Below are 27,567 nucleotides of genomic sequence, written 5' to 3' on the forward strand. Positions count from 1 at the left end.
GAACATGCAAGCTTGTAGGGAGACTCTGCCCCCAAAATGTCAAAGAATCCTGATGAAGTGTGTTTAAAATAATGGGAACTGGGATCCAAAAAGTTGCTCCAGATGCTCTCACATGACAGCGTGGTGCTTCTCCTACCCGGCCCCGCCAGGCGTTTGTTAAACAGAAAAGCTGGTTTATGTCTTAGCTGCACACTTGAAGGGCCTGCACCAAAGTAGTGGAAGTTCCAGGGACCCGTTCCAGCCAAGCATACATGGGGATACCCGGGATGGCTTTATGGCCCCTGGGTCTTAAGGTGGCCTCCAACCCTGCTGGGAGCAGCTAGAGAAGGGACAGCAACCAGCTGAAAGCAGTTGGGTTGTTCAGGACATGCAGTTGCTATGAGAACTTAATTGGGCTGAGAGAGACCCAGAGTCGGTGGTGACCCAGCAGAGCCAGAACTGACTCTTCTCATTTTTAAAATGCCTTGATGGAACATCCCATTGTGGCTCAGCGGATTGAGAACCCAGCTAGTGTCCCTGAGAATGCGGGTTCGATCCCTGCCCTTTCTCAGTGGGCTAAGGATCCCGTGTTGCCACAAGCTGTGGCGTAGGTGGCAGATGTGGTTCGGATCCGGCGTTGCTCTGGCTTAGGCCTCAGCTGCAGCTCTGACTCAGCCCCTGCCCAGGAACTTCTCAGGTGCAGCCTGGAAAGAAAGGGACAAAGTAAAATAAAATAAAATGCCCTGAGGACTGTTAGGAATCTTTAAAGAAATAGAAATAGACAATCCGGAACCCTAAGGGTGGATGCTGGACCCTGGAGCCTTCTCGTCTCCTGGTGGATGGTTCACTCTTTCCCTCTGGTTCTCCCCTCTTGTCTCCCAACAGTCTTGTCCTCGTCCCTCGCCCAAGGAGAAGGACAACTGGAATATGCAAGTTCACGGTGTGACCTTGACTCTCTGCCTTCTAGCACATTTAAACCAATTTTGTTGCTGGAGTAACTTATTTTACAGCTTTGCTGGAGCATTGTGTCTTTACCTTTGATACTGAACACTGGTTTTCTTTGGTGCTCTGAGGTTGCGTGGCATTCCTTCGGTCATGTCGTCATGAAGAAGGCCACGTGCAGACAGGCTCTCGTGGCTGTCACGTGAGTCGGTCAGCGCTCAGGTCAGAACCCACAGTCTCCTGTTCTCAGCCTGCTGTGTTCTTGGTCCCTGGAGCCTCTAGATTTAAAATGTCTTGGAGGCGACGAGTATAAATGAGTGCTGCTGCATCCAGGGAGGAGTGTTTATTTGGGTTTTGAAAGACTTTCTTGGCATCCAGAGGCGTTCTAAGATTCCTGTCTCTAATTCTCTCTTCTCATGTACAGCACTGTCCTATTTTAACATCAAGCAGGGAGGGAAAGGTGGCTTGGGACAAGGGGTTTGTCTGTTTCATTGCTGTTTTCCCGGGATCAGACTTAGCCGACGAGACGCCTGAGCCATTGTTCCCCTGGTCCACTTACTTAACGGTCAGCTTCCTTCCTCAGTTTTGGTTTCAGGGCTGGTTCTGCTGGAAAACCTGGTGCTTTACTTCTCTCATTTCCCACCGTGTGTGCCCGGTGTGTCTCAAGCCTCTTGTTCAAAAGGAAGGTATTTTGTGTATTTTTTTAAAGCACTATTTTGAAACACTTTCCAGAATTAATTTCCTTTAGCTGTGGAGGGGGAGACATTTTATATTTCATCCCCAAGTAGAAATGCATGCAGAGGGGGGAAAAAAAGGCTTAGGGGGAAAGACTTAGAAACTCCAAACCTCCCCACAAATGATTACCAGGGCGCATTCAAATCGCAGCGCTCTTGGGTTTGTTTCAGACCTCAGAGAGAACAGAAAAATTATAGGCAACTCTGCACAGATTTTTGTGGTTCCAGCTTAAATCTACTATGATAATTAGATGTTTTCTGTTTCGATCCTGGAATCTAGTACACAGTCTGGAGTCACATGTGCCTCCAAGCATGGTCCCATCCACAGGGGTGCTTGTTGACAGTGACAGCGCTGTGCCCACTCTTAGTCTACACACGTGGCCTCGGCCTGGGCATTTGCAGTTCTAATTTGCTTCCCAGATAAATAGGCTACAGTCTTTTTTTTTTTTTTTTTTTAATGTCTTTAGGGCCGCTCCTGTGGCCTATGGAAGTTCCTAGGCTAGGGCTCGAATCAGAGCGACAGCTGCTGGCCTACAGCACAGCCACAGCAATGTTGGCTCCAAGTCACATCTGCAACCTACACCACAGCTCACGGCAACACCGGATCCCTAACCCACTGAGGCTGGGGATTGAACCCGCATCTTTATGGATAATAGTCGGGTTTGTTGCCGCCGCACACAAGCAGAACTCTAACAAGCAGTCTTTTGAGCAGCACTGGCCTAGAGAATAGGCCATATTTAGGGATTTTCTAGGAGGAGGAAATGGTATATTAAGGGGAATGGGTTGGGATTTTGGAGGATATTAGGAATAGGGAAGAAGAAAAAGCAGTGAGTCCAAAAAGGAGATGTTTGTTTTCACAGTTGAATTACTAAAAACAAAACAAAACACCTAGTTTTGATTCCCTACGTCTTTACAGTTTGACTTCGCATTCCGTCGAGTGTTCAGCAAATGGCCTTGTTTTAAAGTCACACATAAACATTTTTAACAGTAAAGAAAATTGCCCCCCCCCAGCTGGTTGTGGGACCTTGTCAAAGTCACTCCATCTCTTTGAGCCTGGTTTTCTGAGTTCCCTTCCAGTCTTGTGATGCTCTGTCTTCATCAGGTGGAAGGTGGGGGGAGAGGAGAAAATCCCTACCTTAGAATTGTCAAAGGAAATAAGAGTAGATGAGTAATAAAGGCTGATTTCCTGGTAGTTCCCTGATGTTTGCGTGTTATGATGACTCCGAGTCTGCTGTGTATCCCCACGCATACCGGTCGCGATGGCGCATCGTGACTTTATGACAGTGTTTGTGCCGCGCAGGAGGATGTCAGAGTTCTCTCCGTGTATCAGGAGTGGCTATTAAAAACACCTTTTCACAGCTGGCTTCCCAAAGCACGTACTGAGACATAAATCTTTATCTCTTTCCTTTTTTGAGAGCTGCTCTGCCTTTGTTGCTAGGGTGCTGTCAGCGAGGCGGAGCTCTTTTCTTGCTTCCCCAAGGAAGTCTGACGTCATTTTGGAGGTTTTGGGCTGCAAGACACAGAAAATCCAGTTCACAGTGGCTTAATCAGTAAGGGGTTCTCTTATCTCATTACGCAAAACCACTCCTGGGGGTTGGTTACTTTCTTGGCTCTTGGGGTACTTGGGTTATTCCCAGGGTCCTGCTCACACGTGGTCCCCACTGTGTCAGCTGGCCCCCATCCGGGTCGCAAGATGTTTCATTCATCTCTGTGCAGGCGTGGTTGTCCAGAGGCAGAAAGCATCGCAGTTGACCCCAGAACAACATGGGTTTGAACCGTGTGGGTCCATGTGGACGTGGCTGTTTCCCCACCAACGATGTATTATTTATGTGCGTAGCGCAGTGTATGGTGGTGGAATCCATGGATGCAGAACCATGGATATGGAGGGCTGACTTTGTAGCCACATGAGGACTTCTGACTGTGCAGGAGTGCGGTGCCACAGAAACTGTGTTTCCTCTTCGAGTCTCTCTTTAAGAGATGTGATGATGCTTTGCTCAGACGATCTCCAGTAAACTTTCCATCACATCTTGTTGGTTTAAAGCCATCACCGAGGGAATGGGACCAAAACGGGATTTTACCCCAAACAGGTTTTACCTGGGCCCGTTTGGGGAGACTCGGATGCCAGCATAGAGCAGAGTGTGAGTAGCGGCCCACAGTGCCCCCTGCAAGTTATCTAGGGAAAATGACGTGTAACAGAGTATCGTAAGCGTCTCCCGGATGATCTTGGCATGGTGTGCAAACTCAGTCCAGACACGTGGGTCAAAAAGGCCAGTTTGCGAGGGGAGATGAGCACCCCTGCAGTGTCGGCACACAAACACTGAGATTCCAAGGTTTGGGAGGTGGAGCGTGAGCGAGAGAAATGAAGAGGGTAACATCAATTTCAGCCCCCTTATCGCTTGCTGATTCCCTGTTGTTCTTTTCATTACTGCAATGGCCCGATGTTTATGCGGATGACGTCGCACGTTGTGACTTGCCAAAAAGGCCCGAACTCGGTAGATTTCGGGGGTCAGGAAGGAATAGTGTGGGGCAGATGCTGGGTGTACATGCGAGACCTCATGGAAACACGGAGACTCCATTGGCACGCGTTATCGAGGCTTGAGCATCTAGTGGCTTGGCGTCTTCTTCCTGGGACGGGAGTTTGGGTGCCTCCAGGCAGCCCTGCGAGGCAAGAGGGATGTATTCGCATCTCCTTAATGGTCTAGAAGCAGAGGGGACCTGGTTCATGCACAGATGCCCGTGGCTGGGAAGCAAGGCATCGCCAGGCCTGGCCGCCCAGGAGGCGGGGCCCTGGTGTTAACCAGCATTCCTGGGCATTCTCGAGAAAAGGGGCCCAGATCAAAGAGGATCCTTGGCCTTCACATAGATCTTAGAGGCACTCTGCTGCTCCCCCTTCTTCCGTGCCACGTCTGGGAGATAAGATGAGCTTACTGAAGAGCCATCAAACACGGGAGAAGCACCAGTGATCTCCTCGCCATCAGGCCTGGGCCAAACAAAATAGCTGTGGAATTTTACAAAGCACATTTGAGAGAAAACAGTGCTTTGGCGATGCAGGCGTTCTGAGATGGAACGCTCCTGTGAGCTTCGCTGGCAGCCCTCCCTCGGCCATACACCCTGGCTTCTGAACCTTTCTTCTCTCTAGTAACCGCTAGACACCCACTGCTGCCGGCACAGCCTTGCTTGGCGGCGGGGCCCCTGGCGGTGTGGCCTGAGCCCCGCAGAGCCGCGCCGACCGCATTCGCCAGTCCCACTTGGCTTCTGCCTCCCTGGTGCCTCCCCTGGGCTGCTGAGTTCTGGTGATGCTAACCCCTCACTGTCTCTGGGGTCCACCCACGCCTCCCCATGGCCACTTTCTCCCCCTAGTCCAAGCTGTCATCCTCTTCTTTCTTTCGGGGACTGCTGGCGAAGGCCTGTCCCCCAGCCTGCTCTCGCTGGTGGAGCTCTGGCGCCCGTCCAGGCCGCAGAACGCATGCTTCGTAGCCGGGGAACTTGGAACGCTGCACATCTCAACATGTGATTCCCCCGCCAAAAAAAAAACTTCAAAGGCAGCTTGCCCATGGCTCTGAAGATAAAACTCTGGATGTGGCCCCCAAGACCCGGTCTGGCCCTGGGCCCTTTCGGACCCCGCAGCCACGCCTGTCACCCTCGCAATCCCGCTGCGTCCCCACAGCGGGGCGCACAGCACCCAGGAGCGTTTGTTGGGGAGAAACAGGAAGAGTCTCGTGACCAGCTCTCAACCATCCTCTTCCCTGCTCCGTCTTTTCTTTTTCCTCCCCTGCCTGGAATGGTCCCTCCCCAGCTTCTGCTGCCAAAAGCCTTCTCATTCGGGAGCCTCAGCTCAGACGCCACTGCCTCTGCAAGAATCCCTTCTGCCTCCAGTGCCTTCTCGCTTTCCTCAGCTCCCCGTAGCCTTTGCGCTCCCTCTCGTTTAACGCGGGTCACCTTCCACCTTGTGGGACAGTTTCCAGGGCGTGTACACTCTCAGTTTGACAAGGTCGTGAGCTCCCGGGGTCTGTCTTCCTTTGTCTTTGCTTCTTACCCAGACGTCGCAAACCAGGGCCTCTGGCCAGAGCATCCCACACGTGTGTCCTCTTTGGTATTGCTGTCCCACACATTGCTGTTTTTAAAATTGGGGCAGCTTTCTAATGTTTTTAACAGGGGTCGTTTTACTGGGGAAGAAAAAAAATCAGATCTCCTTGTGGACGGTTGGCTGGAACCGAGTAAAGGCCACACCCTGTCCCCCTGGGCAGAGCTTCCTCGGGCTGCCTCGTTCCTAACCGGCCCTCTTGTGCCTGGCCCCGTTCTTTGCTGCCCACTACCTCCCTGGCTGCAGGTGGGCATTTGGCCATTCAGCCCTTGGCCTACCTGTCTGCCGAGCCTAAATGAGAGACTTGATACTTGGCGACCCCATAACGAACAAAGGAGGAACGGCCTGGGAAAATTATTCCTCTGATCAGTTCCGTTTTTCTCCTGAACGATTTATGATTTTTGATAGTTTGGAGGTCCCTGGAAGAAGTGAGGGATGCATGCTGCTTCCCAGGCTGTGTATATGTCTGGGGCTGGGAGGAGAGTGTATTTTTTGAGCACAAGAATGGGAGTCTCAAAGGACCTCCTCGAGCTATTTTTGGCAGCGCCAGAGGAAAATCTATTTAAAGGGACACTGCAAAGAGGACCAGCCCGTATTTTCAAGCGAACAGACAAGTGAGCACTTTAAACTAATGGAAATGCTGAAGAATTCAGAGCTCAGCCCTTCCTCAGCCTACCTGCCGGACCTTCCCCAGCTGGTTGAACCAGGACCCTCTCTCTTCGGTGGCCTGCCTGCCAGCGTTCAGGGTTAGGATAAGGAAGGGACACACCATCAGCCTAAATTTTTTTTTTTTTTTGCTTTTAAAAAAAAAAATCAACGAAAGTCCTGAATTCTAGGAACTGCGTCTTTCACGTCGTCAGAAGTGCCCATTCTGAAAGGGGAACTGCTGGGCGTCAAGCTGTTAACACTCCGCAGGCTCAGCGTTCCTTTGATACGGGTCTCGTGTTTGTTGTGAGTTGTTCCCCTTCTGTTTAGGTTAATTTTTTCAGTGACCTTCCTGGGTTTTGATACACCTCTGAGACTTCCTCTTCTGAACCCCTGGGGTCACCCCTGGAGTTCCCTTTCGAATGCAGGGCGGAGCAAAGGCGAGAACACTCCTCCTTTCTGGGCGGCTGCCCCCCCCCCCCCCCCCCCCCGTGGATTTCAGGGTCTGCACAGGACTTCGCTCCTTCTTTGTCAACCCTTAGCAGAGCCGAATTCCTTTCCCTTCCTCCTTTCTTTCTGTCATTCATTCATTCATTTCGGATTTCCAGCCCTCCCACCTTTTCTCTTGGTGAGTGAGTGTGCCTAAAGGTGTTTCTGATCCGTTTATCTTTTTAAAAACCAGCTCTTCGTTGCACCAGTCTTTTCTCTTTGTCTTTTTAGTCTCTCTTTCATTTGTTTCACTCTTTGGAGCTAGATTTCCTGTGTGCTGGCTCCGGGGGTGGTTTCATTCAGTGTCTTTCTTTGCCTGAGCCTCAGCGACTAACTGATTCTCTCACACTGCTTCAAGCACCAAAGCCGTCTCCTGCTGCATCCTCCTTGCCCTGCATGGGGCATCTTATCCTGTGTGATACTTACTTTTTTACACCGACAGTTTTCTAACCACTTCGCAACTGCTGGGGCTCAAACACGGCCGCCGCACTGAGTCAGCTGGCCGACTTCAGGGCAGTTGCAGTTCATCCGCAGGTGCTTCAGGGCACAGAGGTGAACAGAGAACCTTCTGGAGCCAGATGGTGCCTAGTTTTGCTCGTTTCTTCTGAAACCTTGCATGAATTATTTCACGTCTTTGTGCCAGAGTTTCCTGATCCAAAGAAGGGGCTGTAATAATCATATCAGAAACGCTTAGATTAGCACCTCAGACTCTCTTGGCTTCTCCTGTGTGTATTTCAGCCACTGCTGTGGGGACCAGGTGCGTAGCCTCCCACCTGTTTCCTGCAGGTGCAGCCTGGTAGCCGGTGGCTTCTTCCACATAGCGTGTGCCCCCTGTTCTTACGGCCCACCCCAGGGAGGCCTGGCGCAAAGGGGCGTCCACACATGTACAACCCGGAAGCAAATCCCGAGGTTCAAAAAATCTCCTAGGGGAAACCTTTGAACGATGGGAGCTGGGAGCTGGGCATCCTGATTAGCCGTCATGAGGTGCCTCTGGGAAGATGGTCCCAGAAGATGGAGCAAGTATCGGTGCTGGAACCAGGCGGGAGCTGACTCCTCTGCCTCCTTCCTCCCGAGAGCTCCTAGTAGCATAGCGTCACCTAAGCCCTCCTCCCAGCCTCTTCTCTGGGAAACCTTAAGACAACAGGAGGACCTACCCTCTCAGAGTTGTGAGGATTAAGCTACTTCATTCACGAAGCTCTTGGCAGAGAGTCTGGCACGTAGCGTCCCTTCCCCCGAGGTCGGGTTTCCCAATCCTGGGGAGAAATCAGGGGGTGGGAGAAGGAGGGTGCTGGTGCTGTGCCTTAAGGGCTGGGGGGAAGATGGAGAAATGCATTCTTACAGTGCGCGGGCGCTTTCTTTACACTCTGTTACTGGCAAGCAGAACCCTTAGGTCTGAAGGCCGAAAACACAGCACCCACAGCTCTTAGCTACTTGGGAGATCTGTGTGTGTGTGCATGTGTTTTCTGTTTGTTTGTTTTCTTGTTTCTTTTTTTTTTTTTTTTTTGCTCTGCTTTTGTTTTCCGGACAGTTGTGTGTGCATTTGGCCCAGAAGGCTGAGCGTCCATCGACCTCTTCCTAGCCAAGGATGAGCCGGCGCAGGGTCAGCCGTTGACCTCTCCTTTCAGCTCACACCTCAGAGGCAGCCTTACGGCTCCCTGTGAGGATTCGGAGCTCTCCATGGCTCTGAGGCCCCGTGGCGCAGGGCACCCGTTGGAAAAAACAAGCCACGTGGGGCTGACTTCCACGGGAAAGTCGCCGGTCCTCACCCTACCCTCCCGCTTCTCGGTGTCAGATTTCATCGCAGAAGCGGCTCTCTTTGCTGCAGTTTAATAACTCTTAATTTCCTGGAGGGGGACAGCACGTTATATCATGAAGACGCATCTCAGTCTGCACGGTCTGGAAATTTCCACTCATTTTTGTGATCTTCGAAATGTTTCTCTTCACGACAGAGCCTGATTCGTCTTCTTCCTTAGCCCAGGGTGGCTGCCTCTCGATGCCCATGAAAGAGTATCATCCAGCGTGCGGAGGGTGCTGTCTGCTTGCCCTTGACCCCTCAGTGCCATCTTCCCGAGGGCTTCCCTCCTGAGTCACTGACATCTGTCATGAATGAGGAACCTGCACGCTGAGGAAAGTGGTGCATGTCTTGGTCTTGTTTCTGTCTTGGTAGATGTTTTGCCAGTTTAACTGAAGAGCGGGTTTGAAGAAATGGTAAGGCAGTTTGAATTGTGCGATCCGTTCTTTCTCCTTTCTCATGGAAATGCTTTTCTTTAAGCACACTGATCCAGGCAGGGTGTCCAGTTTGGTGCTGCGAGGCTCCATTCTTATTTCTTGGCTCTGTGCGGTAGGTGGTAGAGGAACCCAGCATGGCTGGCATGTTGGTACCTTGCAAGTGGCTCTTCGTGTGCACTTGCAGGTGCATATGGGGTTCGATGAGATAGGACCCCTCTTTCATTAAAGTCGGACTTTCAGTGAGAAAATGGGGTAACCCGGCAGCCTCAGAGGTCTTTGGTTGCCAGCAGCAGATGTCAGCTATGGCTCATTTTATAAAAAGAAGGGAATTTATTGGCAGTCTTCTGGGGGAAATTGAAAGCAGCGTTGAACCATCAGATCTGAACGCAGCCTCAAGGGCCCGCACGTGCCTTGTGTCCCCCTCTCTGGCCCGCCGCCATTCACTCTCCTCTCCAAGGTGGTTGCCTCCTCTTGCTTCCTGTTTCACTAAGAAAATAGATGTGACCAGAGACCGCCCACAAGCTGCCGCACCTGTGCCCATGTGTTCACCATCCCTCCGTGGGCGACAGAGGGACACTCAGTGCTCTTACCTAAAGGCAGCGCCCCTTCCCCAGGGCATGACGGCCACTCCCAGTTGCATCCAGAAGGATTTGGCTCCAGCAGACCTGCCCTCTGTCTCCTCGCACCGTTCATTCAGTTTCGGCCAAATCCTCCTCGTCCATGCACGTAGTCTCCGCAATCCTTTCCAAAGGCGGAACAACGCCAACAAAACAAAAAGCCTTTCTGGATCTTGCTTCTCCCTTCCGGATGCCGTGCCGTTTGTGTGTGCGCCTCTCAGCAGAATGTCGCAGAGAGGTGTCTGCACGGCTGCGCGCAAATCCTCTGAGGAACCTGCATGTTCAGGATTTCCAACCCGACCGCCCTTGCACTGAAATGCCTCCTGGTGGTGTTGCTAAGACAGTGTCGGAGTTCCCTGCTGCTTCTGAAGGATTTAGCCCAGTGGTTCACTCACTCCTTCTTGAAATGCATTCTTTTTTTTTTTTTTTTTCTATTTCCAGGGCCGCACCCGTGGCACAGGGAGGTTCCCTGGCTAGGGGGTCTAATTGGAGCTGTAGCCGCCAGGCTACACCACAATCACAGCAACGCCAGATCCGAGCTGCGTCTGCGACCTACACCACCGCTCACAGCAACACCAGATCCTTAACCCACCGATCGAGGCCAGGGATCAAACCCGCAACTTCATGGTTCCTAGTCTGATTCGTTAACCACTGAGCCACGACGGGAACTCCTGAAATGCATTCTTCACGGGCTTCTGGGGCATCTCTCCCCAGGCTGCTTTTCCTTCCTTCTTCCACTGCTCCTTTTCAGTCTTGCTCTCTGTGCCCCCGCCCCCGACCGATTCCTTCAGTCCTGTGGTCCTGAGACCCACTCTGCCCTCTTTCCCTCCTCTCTTCCCTCTAATGAGGTCTCCTTCTAGCATGGGAAACACTGGCCCCTTTGCTCCCTCCCTACTAGCATTGCTTAATTTTCAGCACGTATCTCCATCTAATATACATTTGACTGATTTATTTACTCTTTTCTTCTCTCTGAAATGTGTCTGCCTCTGCATTGCCTGCTTCACCAAGAAAATTGCATGGAGCAGATGGCTCTCCATTAATATTTGCCAAGTGAGGAGTTCCCATCGTGGCTCAGTGGTTCACGAATCCGACTAGGAACCATGAGGGTGTGGGTTCGATCCCTGGCCTTGCTCAGTGGGTTGAGGATCCAGCATTGCCGTGAGCTGTGGTGTAGGTTGTAGATGCAGCTCGGATCCCCCGTTGCTGTGGCTGTGGTGTAGGCCGGCGGCTACAGCTCCGATTCGACCCCGAGCCTGGGAACCTCCATATGCCATGGGAGCGGCCTAGAAAAAACAAAAACAAAAACAAAACAAAACAAAAATTCATCAAGTGAAATAAAGGGTGGAAGATACCCAGGAGACTTGGAGGTGTCCCTGGAGCACTAGCTTTTGAATGCCTCATCTCTGAGCATCTTTGTTTCCGGTGATTCCACTACACATGAGCGTTACTAATAAAGAGAGTTGTGAGGCCTCTCTTGGGGGGTGCACTTACTTCTTGACGTAGGTGGTAATGAATGGGGTGCTCAGATGATGGTCTTGGTAGAACCACCTGTAATATGTCATAGGAGGGGGGCAGTCTAAGGAAAAATTGGACGCCATTCTTCAGATGTTGCCAGGTAGGTAGATCGGGTACTCCCAAGAGTGGTGTCGACTGAGACACAGCTCTTTACCTTAGAGATTCCCTGTTTTGTATTGACAGCTTCCGGCCTTGGCACAAATATGAACTCCAAGGTGGATCTTATAAGTGCCTGGATGACCCTGTTGTGCTCTATATGTAGAAGATGGGGCCATTGTAAGGATACATTGAAAAGAAGGAACACAGCCCTTCCGATGGTTCTCTATTACTCGGTTACACGGCTCAGTTCACCAGAATCTTGACTTTGTTTTTGCACGAGCGAACTCCTCCTGGAACCCTGGGGCCTGCTTTCAGAGACGTGCCATGGGCCCAGCATCACCTCCAGGGGTGGTGGATGGAGCAAAGGTGCTCATTGGTGGACCAGGCTCCAGAACCAAACACACTGAAACATGTCACCTCAAGTCACCAGGCAAATGGGGATTTCCCATGTCAAACCTGCCTTTCGGTCTAGCTGGCGAGTCAGGTTTTCTTACTCTTGCTGTTGAAAGATAACATTTCGCTGCTTGAAGAGCCACACTTCCCTTCTCACTTGAACTGTTACCTAAACTGCTGTGGATGCCACACAGATAAGAGTTTCTCTTGCAGACTTGTTGCTTGTCTCACGCAGTCCCCCTCCCTGACCCTAGCCAGAGAAAGAGAACGAGAACGTGGGCAAAACTGTAGGTTTTCCTTTGCTCGTCATGTCATTGCTGTGTCCTGACTCTTTTTGGGAAAAAAAAAAAATGGTAGTGTAAGTGACTTTAAAATACTTACTGTGTTAGTTTCAAGCGATAGTATAGGGATTTAATATTTTTCTACAGTGCTAAGTGATCATCAGAATGTCTCCTTCCCATCTGTCCCCAAAGTTGCCGCAGTGTTAGTGACTGTATTCCCTGTGCTGCACATTACATCCTTGTAGCTCGTTTATTTTAGCACTGGAAGTAGGCACCTCTTAACCCCCTTCACCTGTTTCACCCGTCCCACCATACGCCCGTCCCCTTGTAACCACCTGTTGGTTCTCTATATCTGTGAGTCTGTCTCTATTTTGTTGTTGGGTTTTTTTAATATTTATTTTTTGGTGTCCACAATATGAATGAAATCATAAAGTTATTTGTCTTTTCCGACTTATCTCACTTAGCATAATAGCCTCTAGGTCCATCCATGTTGCAAATGGAAAGATTTCATGGGGGGGGCGGTGCACCCCACAGCTTGTGGAGGTTCCCAGGCTTGGGGTCAGATCAGAGCTACAGCTCCCAGCCTCTGCCACAGCCATAGTAATGCCAGATCTGAGCTGCATCTGCGATCTACACCACAGCTCATGGCAACACCAGCTCCCTGACCAAAGGAGCAGGGACCAGGGATCAAACTTGCATCCTCATGGATACTAGTCAGGTTCATGACTATTGAGCCACAACGGGAACTCTAAGATTTCATTCCTTTTTATGGTTCAGTAATATTCCTCTGTGTGTGTGTGTGTGTGTGTTTGACATCTTCTTTAGCCATTCATTCAAGAGTGAACACTTGGGTTACTTCCATAGCGTGTCTGTTGTGAATATTGCTGCTGTGAACATGGGTGTGCATATCTTTTCAAATTAGTGTTTTTGTTGTCTTAAGGTAAATACCCAGAAGAGGAATTGCTGGATCATATGGTAGTTCTTTTTTTAGTTTTTTGAGGACTCTTCATACTTTTTTTATAGTGGTTGTACCAATTTACCTTCCCTCCAGCAGTACATAAAAGCTCCGTTTTCTCTACATCCTTGTCAAGACTTATTTCTTGTCTCTTTGAGAATAACCATTCTCTTAAGTGTGAGGTGATAGATCATTGTGGTTTTCATTTGCACCGTAAATTTCTATATACTTATATTTGCAACTTTATTGAATTCCTTTATTAAAAGTTTTTTTTGGTGGGGTCTGTAGGTTTTGTTGTTGTTGTTGTTGTTTTGCTTTTTAGTGCTATGCCTGTTGCATATGGAAGTTCCCAGGCTAGGGGTCAAATTGGAGCTGCAGCTGCTGGCCTATACCACAGCTGCAGCAATGCCAGATCCAAGCCAAGTCTGCAACCTACACCACAGCAACGCTGGGTTCTTAACCCACTGAGAGAGGCCAGGGATCGAACCCACATCCTCATGGATACTAGTTGGAATTTATTACTGCTGAGCTGCAACAAACTCCCTATAGGGTTTTTTATATATAGTATCATGTCATTTGCAAGCAGTGACACTTTTACTTCTTCCTTTCTAATTTGAATTTTCTTTTTCTTTTTCCTGTCCAATTTCTGTGGCTAGACTTCCAATACTACAATGAATAAAAGTGGCAAGAGTGGGTATCCTTGTCTAGTTCCTGATCTTAAAGGAAAAGCTTTCAGCTTTTCACTGTTGAGTATGATGCCAGCTGTGGGTTTGTCATAAATAGCCTTTATTATGTTAAGGTACATTCCCTCAAACCCTCACTTTGTTGATAGTTTTTATCATTTATGGATGTTGGATTTTGCCACATGCTTTTTCTGCATCTGCTGAGAGGATCATATGATTTTTATCCTTCATCTTGTTAATGTATCGTGGTGATTGGTGTGCAGATGTTAAATCATCTTTGTGTGCTTAGGATAAATCCCACTTGATCACGTTGTATGATCCTTTTACTGTGTTGTTGAATTCAAATTGCTTGTATTTTGTTGATGATTTTTGCATCTACATTCATTAGGGAAACTGGCCTGTGATTGAACTTTTTTTTGTAATGTATTTCTCTGGTTTTAGTATCAGGATAATGCTGACTTTGTAGAGTGCGTTCAGAAGCATTCCTTCTTCAATTGTCTGGAATAACTTAAGAATTAATTATTAACTCTTCTAAATGTTTGGTCGTGTTTACTTGTGAAGCTGTCTGGTCCTGGACATTTGCTTCCTGGGTGTTTTTTGATTACTGGTTCAACTTCATTACCAGTGATTGGTCTGTTCAGATTTTCTATTTCATCATGATTCAGTCTTGAGAGATAGACTGTTTCTAGGAATTTATTCATTTCTTCTAAGTTGTCTGATTCTTTGGCATACAGTTGTTTGTGGTAGTGTTATTAGTCTTTATATTTCTGTGGTCTCAGTTTTAACCTCTCTTTCATTTCATTTCTGATTTTATTTGCTCTCTCTCTGGCTAACGGTTTATCGTTTAAACAATTTATTTTTCAAAAATCAGCTCTTACTTTTACTGACCTTTCCTATTGTTTTTCACCTGTATTACTTTCTTTCTATGATAATTTGGGATTTTGTCTGTTTCTTTTTAGGTGTAAAATTAGGTTGTTTTAGATTTTCCTTGTGTCTCGTGGTAGGCCTTTGTCATGGTGAACTTCCCTCTTAGAACTGCTTTTGCTGCCTCATAGGTTTTGGAAAGTTGTGTTTCTATTTTGATATGTCTCCAGGTCTTTTTTAATAATCTTTTTGACTCCTTTATTGACCCTTGGGTTGTTGAGTAGTATCTTGTTTGGTCTCCATGTGTCTTATTTTTTTTCCAGTTTTCTTTTCATCGATTTCTAGTTTCATACCTTGTAGATGAAAAGATGCTTGATATGATTTGAGTTTTCTTGAATTTATTGAGACTTAATTCTGTGTCCTAACATGTGATCTATCCTGGAGAATGTTTGATACGCACTCAAAAGGAATGTGTATTCTGTTCTCTTGGCGTGGAATGTTCCATATATATCTATGACATCAATTTGGATTAATGGGTTGTTCAGGGCCAGTGTTTCCTTTCTTTTCTGTCTCAATGATCTGATGTGAATGAAGTATTAAATTCCCTTACTCTTACTCTTTTACTGTCAGTTTCTCCATTTCTGTTAATATTTGCTTTATATATATAGGCGTTCCTATGTTGATTGCATAAATATTTGTGAGTGTTATATTCTTTTCTTGGGTTGACCCCTTTATTGTTAAGTGATTCCCCCCCCCCCTTTTTTTATCTTTTGTTACGGTCTTTGTTGTAAAGTCTATTTTGTCTGATAGGAGTATTTCTGCCCCAGCTTTCTTATTGTTTCCACTTGCAGAGTATGTTTTTCCATCGTTTCACTTTCAGTCTGTGTGTGTATTTAGATCTGAAATGAGTCTCTTGTAGGTCTACCAGTCTACATGGATTGGTTTTGTTATTTTTATGCATGCAGCCACACTTTGTCATTTGAATGGAGCATTTAGTCCATTGATTTTTAAAGTGATTATTGATAAGTATGTACTTATTGTCATTTTGTTAATTGTTTTTTTTATTGTTTTTGTAGTTCTTCTGTCTTCCTTTCTTCTTTTATTAGTCTCTTCCCATGTGGCCTGTGATTTTCTTTAATGTTATATTTAAGTCCCTTTCTCTATTTTTTTGTCTCCTATATGTTTTTGGCTTGTAGATATATGTAAAACAATTTATTTTAAGCTAAGAGTTGCTTAATTTTGAACACATTCTAAAAGCAATAAATATTTCCTCCCCTCTCTCTGTTTTTTATGTCATATTTTGCATATTTTTGTTTTGTGTATCCCTCAACTGCTTATTGCACCTATCGTTGATTATGCTACTTTTGTCTGTTAACCTTCATACTTGCTTCTTCTGATCCACTGCCTTTACTATATATTTGCCTTTACCAGGGAGATTTTGTTTCTTTCCTGTGTTTTCTTATTTCTAGTTATGGCCTTTTCTTTGCCACTTAAAGATCTTTCGGTTTAGTTGTGACAAGCTCCTTTTATTTTCACTTGCCTAGGAAACTTTTTATCTCTCTTTCAATTCTGAATGATATCCCTGCTAGTATTCTTAGTTGGAAATGTTTGTCTTTTAGCACTTTAAATATTTATGCTACGCCCTTCTGGCCTGCTAAAGTTTCTGCTAAAACAATCAGCTAATAGCTTTGGTGTACGTGTGTGTTGGGAGGAGTTTCCCTTGCATGTGCCTAGTTTTTCTTTTGCTGCCTTTAAAAATTCCATCTTTAACTTTTGCCATTTAAATTATGATATTTCTTGGTGTGGATCTTATTTAGTTAGGACTCTGTGGACCTGCACTTGCGTGACTGTTTCCTTCCCCAGGTTAAGGAAGTTTTCAGCCATTATTTCTTGAAATAAGTTTTCTACTTCTTTCTTTCTTCTCTATAATGTGAATGTTAGCACACATGATGTTCTCACTGAGATCCCTTAAACAATCCTCGTTTTTCAAGATTCTTTTTTCTTTTTGCTGTTCTGATTAGGTGATCACCATTATTCTGTCTTCCAGATTGCTGATCTGTTCTGTATCATCTAATCTGCTGCTTCCATCTACTATATTTTTCATTTCAGTTACTATATTCTTCAACTGGTTTTGGTTCTATCTTATATTTTCTAATTCTTTGTTGAAGTTCTTATTGTGTTCCATTCTTTTCTGGCATTCAGTGAGCATTTTAATGTCCATTACTTTGAACTCTTTATCAGGTAAATTACATATCTTCATTTCATTAATTTCCCCCCAGGGGCTTTATCTTCTTCTTTCATTTGGCACATATCCCTCTGTCTCCTCATTTTTTTGGACTATGTTTCTAAGCATTAGGCAAAACAGCTACCTCTCCCAGTCTTGAAGGCATAGCCTTTTGTAGGAGTGTCTCCTGTATAGACCGCATGTGCCAGGTGGGTTTGGCAGGCTGTTTGGCCCTGGAATGGGTATGGACCATCAGGGACCTGGGCACACTGAGTTGGGGCCACCCTGGCAGGAAAGCTGGACCTAGAGCGTGCCAGGTGTCATGACTCTTGACGTGAATAAGTTCGTCAGAAATTGTTTTATTTGTGGTTAAGTCTGATCTTACTCAATTGAAACTTAAGGCAAACCTCATGCAAATGTCTTGAGGCTTTCCACTCCTTATAATGCTCCCCCTTAGAGCATAGGGAGAATCTAGAAATGGATTCTGAATAAACTAATCTACAAAGGACCCAGAATGGTGCTTCATTTTAAAGTAAAACCAAAGGGAAGCACTTTGAGCAGCAAAAATCCTCAGGTCTATAACTGTTCCTGTTGATGGAAGCTGTCCTCGTATCCCCGTGTTCTTTGGGATTTCGCCGCATGTTAAAAACTGTGCTCTCTGCTGTTACTGATAATCAGCACCATCTCTGATGAAGCCGACTTGGACAGAGCTTTTTTGAGATAAACAAACAGGACGACCCAGTTGGCATCATTCCTGTCAACATGTTAATTTATTGTGCACCTGCGCTTACAAGGCACTGACTTATCCAGGATGCAGATTATTTATTTCTATTAGGAGGTGATAGCAGAGAACATTAGCCCAACAGGTAAAAGATTCTGATTTTGAGTCTTAACAAACTCATTTTATGATCTTGAGCCAGTACAAAATAAGGAATGTTATTTTTGTGTGAAACACACACACATAGACAGACATACACACAATGCAGTGGAAGAAAACAGGAGTCTGGAAGGATAGCCAGCAGGATCTTAGTTGCTATCTCTAGGTGCTTGCGTTTTCTACAGTTTCCTTCTTTACTTTTGAATTTTTATAAAATAACCGTGTGTGTTATTTTAAAAGTTACAATTATTTCTAATGAGTGGAACTGACTCTGTGATTCTGAGTCTCTTTTAACTTTGAAGACATCTATGAGTTTATGCACAGGACTTGATAAAACAGTGTAAGACAATTAATCCTCCGGTATTCTGAGATAGAATGCCTTTTGTCTGCTTTTGCTCCCCATCTTTTGTCTGCTTCTGCACTCATTTGCATTTCTACCTGAGAGTGGGCAGCAGAGTGAAAGGAGAATATATTTTGGCAGTGCTTGAGATAGGGGTAAAACTTTAACCTGAAAAGCATTGTTTTTTGTTTTTTGTTTTTTTTCCCCAAGTAGTATTCCTGACTTTTAACTATACCAGATTTTTTTCTCACTACCTTAGACATTAATTAATTGAATGTGAGCTTTACTGTTGAAGAAATCGTTTAAAATAAAAGAAAAATAACAATAACTAAAAACGGCATTGTTTTTCACTTTTGTATTCTGTCATTTTGTCCCATTTTCAGGTACTCTGAAGAGTTTTCGTCCAACATAGACCCCTTTCTTCTCTTCTTTGACTCAGTGTATTCCAGCCTGTCTAGCATTTTGAGTTTCTTCCCAGATCAGTCTTCCCAGATTCAGTCTGTCTTCCCAGATCTGCTAGACCTGGGGTTGGAAATCTCTGATGCTGGCTTTTGTATGGCCCATAGGCTCAGCATGGTTGTTTACATTTTTCAGTGGTTGATAATAATCAAAAGACATAACAGGTCATACACCATGAAAATTGTATGAAATTCACAGTTCAGTGTTCATAAGGTTTTACTGGAACAGAGATGCCTTCTTTATTTGCCTATTATCTATGACAGCCTCTGGGTTATCCTGGCTGCTGGAGATGTTGCAAGAGGCTAAAGTATTTACTGTCTGGTCCTTTGGAGCGCAGGTCTGCCAACTCTGTGCTGAAGACTCCTTTCTCATTGGATGTCTTTGAGCCAGCAACCTGTTCAGACTTGCTAACTCATCCACGAAATGTGTATTGAGTGCCTGCAGCTTGCCAGGCACTGTGCTAGATAGACACAGGTGTCACAGAGAGCCCGACGCCTTCCTTTGAGAAGACCACACAGCCTCGAGGGGAACACGGACACCACCGCAGGGAAACTGCAGCATAGACTGCATGTCGGCGCCAGGTGTGAATTAGGGGCTCTGAGAACTCTGAGAGGGGGCCCTGACTCTGCTGGGGACAGCAGGAGGAACAGGAGGTCATCCTTAGATAATAGGTAACAAAGTCTTGATAGCTAAAGTTTGTGTTGGTCTACATTGGTGACTTTCAATGAAAGCATCAGCTTTGTTGCACTAAAGTTGTTACCTAGAACAAAGAGTTTTCATAATTGTAACAAATGTGCCTTTGACATTTCAGTGATACCTTGTGCAGTGTAATTATTCTTTTATAGCGGCAGCATGTTATAGAGCCATGTACATAAACCTTGCGTAGAGTGATTTTAGTTTATCATTATTGAAACATAATATTTTCTTTTAAGGGCCACTATTAGCTATCCAGGTACTTATGGGCAAAGTGGAATAAGCTTATACATTAAAATTGCAGTTTTCCTTTAAGGTTTTTTTTTAATGTTTTTAGTATGTTTAAAAAGACTTAATTCTTAATTCTACTGTCGTAAGGATTTTTTTTTTTTTTTAATAAAATGGAGATCATTGGGCTCCATTCAAGATTTCTGGAATCACAATGTCCAGCACTGGGGTAAGGAGAGCACAGACTTCTATTTTTAATAAGCTCCCAAGTGATTTCCACTTACACCAAGGTCTGGGAAGTACTGCCAAGGATAGTAGTGATTAAAGATGCGTTTATACAAGTGATTCTTAACTTCATTTCTTGAATCTTCTCTTGCTTGTCACCTGCCTTGTGTATACGCCTTGGACATACACCGAGCTTTTTCACATGCCCTAAGACAGTGTGAAGGAATCCTTCTGATTTCCCAAAATGGGCCCTCGCTCTCCTTCTCCTCTTTTTAAAAAAGCAAGGAGAGCAAAATGTGCATATTTGGAACATACGTTTTGTAGGTTTTGCTGTGCTTTTTCATGGGTATGTACTTCTGTGATAGTTAACATTTTTCCTGTTTGTTCCCTCTCTCTCTCGTTAACACTGAAATCCTCTTTAGGCTCCTCCCCAGTTCCATTCCCTTTGCGCTCCGGTGGCAAGTTAACGTGAGTTTTAGTGTGTATCCTTTTGCACTATGTGTGGATACTTGAAAATTGATTGTGTGTGTGTCCACATGTAGCATCTGGTATGTATGGATCATAGTGTCTATAAAGGGTTTCAGAGTGCAGCTCATTTTTCAACATGTTTTTCACTCTGTTTTATCTTTTTTTTTTTTTTTTTGGCCTTTTTTTTTTTTTTTAGGGCTGCACGCAAAACATATGGAGGTTCCCAGGCTAGGGGTCAGCACTGTAGCCACAGGGCTACACCACAGCCACAGCAATGCCAAATCCAAGCCGCATACGTGACCTATACCGCAGCTCTTGGCAATGCCGCATCCTTAACCCACTGAGCAAGGCCAGGGATCAAACCTGTGTCCTCATGGATGCTCGTCAGATTGGTTTCCACTGAGCCACAACAGGAACTCCACTCTGTTTTCTTTGTGAAGTAAATGCTAGTTCAGTCCTCTAAATACTGTGTAAAAATGACACATCTTGTGTATCCCCTGCTGCTCTTGATAGATGCTTAGAATTGCTGCTCATAGTTTACCATGGTAAACAAGCATCTTTGCAAACACCCTTTTGCACACGTGTGAGTTTTGGCCTGATATGGACCTTGCGCTGGAATTGCAGCCTCTTGGCTGCTTCACTTTCTTTGGGTAGCGCCAGAGTACTCTCCACATGACAACATGGGTTATCTGCCCGGCATAGCTGTTTTGTTTGTTGTTATTTGTTTGTTCTGCTTTGTCTGTCTTCTTAGGGCCACATGTGCGGCATAGGGAAGTTCCCAGGCTAGGAGTTGAATCAGAGCTGTAGCTGCTGGCCTACACCACAGCCAGAGCATCCACCACAGCTCACAGCAATGCTGGATCCTTAACCCACTAAGTAAGGCCAGGGATCAAACCCACATCCTCATGGTACCAGTCCGATTCATTACTGCTGAGCCACAACGGGAACTCCCATCTGCCTGACACAGTTTTTCTTGGGAGTAAGAGGTCCATACAGATCCAGCATATCTCACATGGCATCTCGGGCCCCAGGCAGTGCTCTAAGCTCTTTGAATGCATTAAGTGTGTGGGAGCCAGTGTGTTACCATCTAACCTGAACTGTAAAAGACTTAAGCAGAAGTTAGCTAGGCTACAGAGGTTGGAGGGAGGCGGTGAAATGGAGAGTGTCAAGGGGAAAAAAAGAACCAAAGGGGTGACTCTCATTATAGGATTAGGGACCGGCTCCTGTTGGGCCACCCAGAGATCTGATGTAGAGACGCTCCAGCCCCTGCCCTTCCCATTGTCCTCACTGGGGCCTTGGCAGGTCCTGTTTATCTTCTAAAACATAAAGGCCTCTCACCTGTGCCACAGCCTCCATAAAATAGCTCTAGCACCCCAGAGGCCAGGCAGTGACAAGTCATCACAGCCTCACTGTGGATGACTGAGTTCCAGGCTGTGGGACTGGTTGTGGGGAGCAGCGTTTTCTGCATACAAAGCTGATGAGGCCCTGCCAGCTTCTCTGTGGAAGTCTCTTTTGAGGATGCGTCTGACATTCCTAACTGGTGCGAGGAATTTAGAACAGCAGGCTGTGCAAAGAGGAGTCTGTCTTTCTGACTTGGGGTGTCCTGAGCCATGTGCAGCACCCAGAGGAGTCCAAGGCCAGGGTCACTCCCTGCTCTGTGGGGCTCTGGGATGTGGGCTGAGAAGGTCTCTGCTTCCCTACCCTGCTGCCAGCAGGATCTTTAAGCCCCTGAGTGCTTCTCAGCCTCTAAAGGCCAGCTGGTGGCTGCATGCCCTGTATGTTCCACCACCACTAAACTGAACCAGGGCGCGGCTGCTCTGTTTCCTCCTTCCTGTGAATGAGGGGGAAGTGGAAGGAAGGAAGGAAGGCAGCAAGGAAGTTGATGAAGAGAGAAGGAAAGTCTTAACAAAGACAAGGTTCCTGCGTTACCCAGCCAATGACATTATGGTGACTCAATACAAAAAAAAAAAAAAAAAAAAAAAAAAATCATTTACCAGCAGGTAAAGTAAACCGGGACAGCAGGAGGATGTATTTAGAAGAAGGCAGGCTGGGACGGGGATGAGGGAAGAACGGTACCTGGGCTGCACAATTTAAGGCGCAGGGATCTTCGCCAGTCGGAGAGTGAACGCCTCTTGAGATGTGTACAAGTGCTAAAGAGGAGTCCACTCTTTTAAGTAAAAACATATGTGTGTGTGTGTGTGCACGCGTGTGCATGTGTGTGCACATGTCCCGTGTGTAAGGAAAAGGGCCTGGAACATGCACCAAATTGTTGGAGTGACTAGATGTTCCCGGTGGTGTTACCGGGAGATGATATTTCTCCAAAATGGGGCAAACGTGTGGATGGTGACGATTTTCATGTTTTCCTTTTTTATTTTTCAAATAATAACAGTTAAAAGGAAAAAATTAAAATGCATTAAAGTAAACTTTTCATCTTAACCTAAACTCGCACCTACGGAAGTTCTAAGGAGGTGCCCCCTCTTAGGCTGGTTGCAGGTCCCTCCCTCTGGAAATGACGTGCCCAAGGTGTCTCTCTCGCCCCACCCTCGTGCTGGCCCTGGCAGGGTTTAAATCCCCTTCTGGGCATCTTATCAGCCTCCAGACCTGGGTCCTTCCTCTCGTTTCCTTCCGCCCTGGGCGGCGGTTGACAGGGCTAGAGAATGGAGATTGGTTCAGTCTGTCTTTAGTTTGTCATCTGAGACTACATCTGGAATTTGACAGCAGTCGAGAGGAAAAGGGGGTTTCAGATACAGAATTTTGGCTTCGGGAGAACGTTCCAGAAATGTGTCTGTTGCAGCTTTGCACGGGTAAATGAAAATCGTGCCCCCTTTGCATCAGTAATTGCAAGCTGGCTTTGGGTACCGCTGTGGCGAAGCAGGAGCAGGTGGGCCTGATTCGCTCAGAAACTGGAAAAGCCTCATTGGAGACTTGTGCAGCCTCGAAGTTCTTGGGCTCTGTACATACTTTGCCTGTGGCTGGCTGGTCAAACAGGTGGTTGTGGTGGAGCCTTTTAAGCGAATCAGTGGTAACAGAATACACAAAATTTACATGGCATTTTTATTTCAAGGGACCAAAGCCCTAGTCATGCATATTATCTGCTCACCACGCTCTGCACATTTGGGCCCCAGAGGCACTTTCCAGCTGAAATGGTCAGGACCAGCGCTAGCCATGGAAAAGGTCCTGGGATTATCAAATCCTCTTAGCACGGGTTTAACTTTTCCTTTGGTTTCTCGTAACCCGTCCTGCGGAAGACCTATCCCTCCGTCAGCTTGTGCTCTGTCGGGATTTGTAAGAGGCTTAGCCGCATCTGAGTGCCAGGTCCGCCTGGCAGGAGTAAAGGGGCCGGGGGCAGGATCTATAGAGTCAGACAACAAAAAAGTTAGGTGGGGTGGGGTGAGCCTGAGAGATTTAAAAGCCAACTTGTCCTGACTTGCTGTGACATTCCCTTTTTGAGACTGCCACTGCCGGAGCAGAGGCCTCCTCCTGCCGTCCCCACCCCCGGCCCCGCCCCGCTTCAGCCCTGCCAGCCTGTAAGCCCCTTGGCTCGCTGCCCTTCACTTAGCCTTTGCTCTTTGGTCTTTGCGCTGAGCCCGAGAGCAAGGCAGGCAGGGAGATCACCCAGGAAGCTCCGTTCGCCCTTTCAGAGTTAACTGAGCTGTACAGCTATAATTTGATTTTCACATTTAACTGAAAACACCTGCAGGGTCTGTCAGACAGAGTCCAGCCAGCCTGGGGTGGGCCCCATACCGCCGTCTCACTGTCAGGCTGATTAAATGAATGTGTTTTTCAAGGTACGTGCCTTGTTCAGGCCTTGGAGCAAGTCCTTGCGTCCTGTTAGTGGCTCCTTGGGCTGCAACTAGGGTACACCGGGCGCCTGTTTTGCTTTGGGACTTGTGTCTTAGCAAAGCAGTTTGTGGGAATTGACGCAGGGGTGCAGGTGTCTGGGGAAAATCAGCCTGTTGGACGCAGGCTCTGCAGGGCCTGAGCAGAGTCTGGAGGTGGGGGGTGAGATACAGAGTTCTTCTGATGCCCAAACCTGGGCTTGTCTTGCCTCACGCTGTCTTCTCCCCTCCTGAATGACCAAGTCAGCGGTCACCTGGCTTCAGGATGTCTGGATGGGGAAGATCTAAGGTGAAGCCCAGGAGTGTGGCCTAGCTCTGGATACTGGGGCACTTTGACCCACTCTGGTGTGAGGTCAGATGGCCATTCCAGTAAGGGCGTACCGGTCAACTGCACCTACCCTGGACTATGTCCTGTGAACACAGCAGTGGATTTTTTTAAATATGATGTAAAAATACAGACTGAATCTATTCATGAAGATAATTGTAGGAAGTGTGAAGTGCTCTCAGGGAGGGGCAGGCAGTAAGAAGGATGGCAGTGGGCAAGGAACTCTTAGCTCAGGTGGCCAGAGGAGGTGACACTGAAGTCGCCACCTGAGTGGAGTGGGAGAGCAAAGCCATGTGAAGAATTAGAGGGAGAGTCTTCCACGCAAAAGAAAGGGTAAGTGCAAATGCCCTGAGGAACGGACCTGCTTGGCCTAGAAACTTCCATGGCTCATTCACAGAAAAGGTCATTGTGTCCCAAGCTGAATTTGGACAGCTAAGCAGGGGCCAGAGCCATGAGGAGAAGTTTGAATTCCATTCTAATTGGAAGGTTCTAGGGAGTGAGTGACATCTGTTTTTGTTGTTCTTTTCCCCGGTATTGCTCTGTTGATCTCTAGAGAATGAGCTAAACTGGGGTGAGAGACCCACTGGGAGGCTACTACGGTGGTCCAGATGGGACCCACAGGAGGCCGGGGCTGGGATGGAGGTGGTGGCAGTGGTGAGAAGTGGTCCACTTTGGCATCTTCCCTGAAGAAAGGAACAGCAGGATTAATGTACGGGCTAGACGCGTCACGTGCAAGGCATCAGGGATGACTCCTGGGTTTTTGGCTTCTGTGGGAAAGACAGGTGAGGTCTGGTTTGGTTACCCTGGTGGGGTGCCCGGGGCAGGGATCAGGAATGAGCATATCCAGAGTTTTGTTGAGAGCTGTCAGCACACCGTCTGTATCAACATGGGATTGATGAGGTCACTGAGGACAGCTCTCCGGGTAGAGGAGAGGTCCAGGACAGAGTCCTGGACACTGCAGCATTTAGAAATGGGGAGAGAAAGATCCAGCAAGAAGGCTGGAAGCGGCAGCCTCCCATCAGAACAGAAGCTCCTGCATGTGTCCTAGGCAGGACTCACACCCTATAGCGTGAACCAGACTCAAACTCAGGAAGACTGATCCGGCCCCTTGGGGAACAGATGACTTGGTTTTTTTAAGATAATGACCACGTAATTGGTTTTCCATTGATCCCTTTGGAAATGGCACGTTGTTTAAGACTGAAGCTCTGGAGTCCGACAGACCTGAGTTCCAATCCCAGCCACATCACTTACGGCTGGGGGCCTCCTGCACTTACCTGACACCTGTGTCCTCATTTATAAAATGCAGGGGGCAAGAGGACCCACCTCAGAGTTGTGTTGTGAAGAGTATGTGAGTTGACGCATGTCACGGTTTCGGGCATGGAGTAAGCGCTCAAAAATGGCAGCTTTTAACTCATTAACTCTTGCTCGGGGTCTTTGGCAGGGAATGTGGAAACTTGTAGAATGCTGCATTTTCTCCTGGGCATTTTTGGGGTCTTCATTTCTCTTTATAATGGCTGTCTGGTATCTGATGCTGGTCCCAGCTTCTGATGATGTCACAGTTGCTTCAGCCTTGACACGTGCCCCGATCCCTAAGACAGTGTTGACGTCATCCTTGGGTTGTGGGGGTCGGGGGGAGCTGGAGAAATTCCTTGAGGGTGAGTGAGCTGCGTGTTCTCTCTGGACTGTGGCAGGAATATGGAGCTGTGTTGACTCTTCCCATTCGGGGAGAAAAAGCTCCAATGAACTTTGTGTTCCTGCTCAGAGTCAAGAGGGGTCAGCATTTGTGCTCAAGAATTTATGAGCATGAAAAGTTGAATAGTAAAATCCCTTTACATTTATTGAAGATCTGCCATGCGTCGGATGCTTTTACCATTCAGTGTCTGCTCTCATTGCAAACATCCCCTAAAGCAGATACTGGGATGTCTTTAGTTTACAGAGGAGAACATGGAAATTCAAAGAGTCATACGTCTTACCCAAAGCTGCACTGCGACCAAGGTTCAAACTCAGGATTCACCCCCGTCATCCTATCTGAGTCCCCAGCCTATTTTTCTTCCTCACAACGTTCTACCACCACATACGTGTTAATTGCAAATCTGAAACCACGATGATGGGAATTGGTGTGTAGCTCACTTTCATCGGACCTTTCCTTCTAACGTCTTTTCTTATCTTTTGAATTCCATAAAATAAGATTATTCCTTTTCAAATCATAAGTCTTAAGCGATTTGGTTTTTCCCGTGGTGGCTATTTAAATGACCTACCTCTACAGAACGTCACCAGTTTTGATGAGTTTAAAAAAAAAATGGAGGGAGAAGGTGCGTGTTGCTTATTACCTCTATCTGGGATTTGTAGTTAAATATGTTAGTATATTCCTTAAGATAAAAGATCATCACTGTTCAGCATCTATCTTTCTGGACCACGGCCATAGGTTACAGTTCGGAAGAACCTCAGCAGCGTGGTTGAGGGCAGTCCTTTGGGACAACTAAAACTAAGGGGTTTTTTTTTCTTTTGCCCCAGTCATGGGCTGCATTTTTTCCTAAATGTGGTCTCACTTATGTCATTAGTGATCGAAGCCACGGGCCATAGCCGCCTTCCTGAGGACGCTGGCCTACCATTTAGAAATAGATTTAAAATTCTGGCCTCGTTTTCACCTCAAGTATAAGCTCTGGTCACTGGTCCAATGATCAGTTTTACTGTAGCCAGATTTACTGTCTTTCCACTCCGAGGTTCCTTGTGGGGCAGGAGACAAAGTCGTTGTTGCCTGAATAGCCTCCGTGTTTCGTCTGCTGGCCGCCTTGTAGGTGCTCAGTAAACATTTTCTTTTGAATTGAGAAGAATCGCCCCTCTTTGTTCTCTTCTTCACGTCTGTCTCCCTTCAGATCTTTCTGTCCTTATCCCGTCTTAGATTTGGGGGCTTCTCTCTCTCCTCAGAAGTCTTGGAGAACTGGCAGCAGACCAATTGTTCGTCATTACACATGATAAAATTAGAGCATGTTTTTAGAGCAAATAACGTTCTCCAAGATAAGACACTTTAGCTCTTTCCGTGTTCACTGTGTGGAGGGTACCTCGGCAGGATCCAGCCATCGTGTTGCTGACTTTATGTCATCCCCCAGCCCAGCCCATCCAGATGCATTAGAGCACAGTGAAAATTAACAGCCTGAAAAAGACGACTTTCCATGATCTGACTGTAAGGGATTGATTCATTTCCAAGCAGATTTGGGATCACAACTGTGGCCACAGTATTAATCCTACTTGAAAAAACGAGAAGTTTCTTTATCACATGCTGTTAAAATTGAAAAAGAAAAGAAAATGGGAATGAAACCGATCTGGCTGGCTGTGCCCCACCGTGGGCTCTGGATCCTCGGCGTCCTCTGCTGATTGAT

The 27,567-nt window shown here is 46.9% G+C and overlaps 1 protein-coding gene across 23 annotated transcripts in view; it reads left to right on the forward strand.

Moving 5' to 3' along the window:
- The window catches only part of ARHGAP26 (Rho GTPase activating protein 26), a 457,576-nt gene that overhangs the window by 293,297 nt on the left and 136,712 nt on the right, over positions 1-27,567 (forward strand). The window contains exon 18 of one of the 23 annotated variants that reach the window (XR_014838940.1): positions 512-2,065. The exons of the other annotated variants lie outside the window; for them this stretch is intronic. The gene's annotated coding sequence lies outside the window, so the exon portion shown is untranslated. Of the gene's footprint in view, positions 1-511; positions 2,066-27,567 lie in introns of those variants that run through there. 23 annotated transcript variants of the gene reach the window in all.

Source organism: Sus scrofa, chromosome 2, assembly GCF_054392235.1.
Source record: "Sus scrofa isolate SSC_HxYL_T2T_F1_AM1 chromosome 2, Sscrofa_HxYL_maternal_Yorkshire_Landrace_v2.0, whole genome shotgun sequence".
NCBI lineage: Eukaryota > Metazoa > Chordata > Mammalia > Artiodactyla > Suidae > Sus > Sus scrofa.